The sequence below is a fragment of the Chrysochloris asiatica genome, unplaced genomic scaffold (assembly GCF_000296735.1).
Source record: "Chrysochloris asiatica unplaced genomic scaffold, ChrAsi1.0 scaffold00009, whole genome shotgun sequence".
Lineage (NCBI taxonomy): Eukaryota > Metazoa > Chordata > Mammalia > Afrosoricida > Chrysochloridae > Chrysochloris > Chrysochloris asiatica.
The window spans coordinates 11708768-11710885 of record NW_006408527.1 but is presented as its reverse complement, the minus strand read 5'-3'; positions in this window follow the sequence as shown (position 1 = coordinate 11710885).

Below are 2118 nucleotides of genomic sequence, written 5' to 3'. Positions count from 1 at the left end.
TTACTTCAGTTCTTGGAGCTTGAGAACTGTCAAGTGTGTTCTTCCCTTTTGGTTGTCTAACTTTAGGTTTCATTAGAATAATTTACTCTCTCTTCTTAAGCCCCACTTTAAATCTTCCGTTCAGCTTTTTTATTTATCATTTCTTTCATTCCTCTTAGCTACTCTACATTCAAAAGCAAGTTTCAGAGTCACTTCTGGCTTCCATTTTGGTCTTGTTCTTTTCTTCCCATCTTTTTTAATGACCGTTTGGTTTCTTCATTGATGATGTTCTTGATATCATCCAACTATTCATCTGGTTTGGGTTATCAGTGTTTAGTGCATTAAACTATTCTTGAGATGGTCTCTCAATTCAAGGAGAATGTACTCAGGGTATATTTTGGCTCTTGTAGACTTGTTTTAATTTTCTTCAGAGTCAACGTGAATTTGCATATGAGCAATTAAGGGGTTGTTCTTCAGTCAGTCACTAATCTTGTTCTATTGAACTTCTTCATTGTCTCTTTCCACAGATGTTGTCAATTCCTGTTTATTCTGATGAGGCCCAAGTGTATAGCCACCATTTATGTTGTTGAAAAAAGGTATTTACAATAAATAAGTCATTGGTTTTAGAAAACTCTATCATGCTTTCTCTGGCATAGTATCTATAACCAATACTAAATTTTTCAGTTACCGATGCTTCCTCATTGTTTCTACTTTTTCCATTCCAATCTCCAGTAATTATCAGTATTTCTTGATTGCATAGTTGATCCATTTTAGACTTGAAAAGTTGGTAGAAATCTTCAATTTTTCATCACTGGCATTAGTGGTTAGTGCAAAAATGTGAATAATAATTAAATTAACTGGTCTACCTTATGGGTGTATGGATATCATCCTATCACGGACAGTTTTGTAATTCAGGATAGATAATAAAATTTTCTTTTATAATGAACGACACCTTTCATCTTCAATTTGATGTTTCTGGCACATGAAACTATATGGTTGTCTAATTCTAAATAGCCAATACCAGTCCATGTCAGTTCACTAATACCTAGAATATTAATCTGTATGCATTCCACTTCATTTTTTCCAACTTCCAAATCTCCTAGATTCATACTTCCTACATTCCATGTTCTGATTATTAATGGTTAATTGCAGCTCTTTCTTCTCAATTTGAGTTATGTTCCATCAACAAATGAAGGTCTCAAATGCTTTGCTCCATCCATGTCATAAAGGGTTGACTCTCTTGGTGCTATAGGATAAGCACTGGACTACTAACCACAAGGTCAGTGATTCAAACCCACCAGCCACTCCTCAGAAACCCTATAGAGGGTTGCTCAGAGTCAGAACCAATGATGGCGCTTGGCAATAACAACTACTTTGAGGAGGCAGCTCTTCCCCAGTAGTATTCTGAGTGCCTTTCAACTTGATGGTCCTCCTTCCTAGGTTAAATATGTAAGCTCCATTGTAAGCTGTCCCCAGTGATGACCCTGCTAGTATTTGAAATACCAGTGGTATTATGTCTAGCATCACAGCAACACACAAGCTGCCACAGTACAGCAAACTGACAAAGGTGGGATAAAGGCCTTGAGATTTTTTTTTTTCAAAACTGAAGACCTTTCCCCCTGTTTTGCTGCATGGAACCTGAAGAGTAATCTGGATGCATGCTTCTCTGGGCAAGTCTCTTAGAGGACTGTGCAGGTATCTTTCTCCCTTTCCCTTTCCTATTTTCCATACTTATCTCCAAGTTGATCATCCAGCAAGGGTTCTTTTAGTTCTCATTTTTAGATGTGATCCAGGGAATAGAGATACTTTGCTTACTTGGTCACTTCATGTGTTTCATAACTTTTGAAATTTTGCTTTAAAATTTTTTAAAAAACTTTTACGGAGACTTCATGTTTAATCTTAAAGTGTTTTGTTTTTTGTTTTTTTTTTTTTTTTTTTAATGCTCAGCACCTTTTCAGCCATATATACCCAAATACACTCTGTCAACTTAAAAAGCTTTGTGTTCATTTTTCATATTCAAAAACACAACCATCACTTTAGTACATCATTGAATAATTGCTCAGGTGAATTCTTATACCTAGTAAGGGCCCTCTTAGGTAAGCAATCATAGCTCTTTTACAGATAATAAAAATGAGGCTC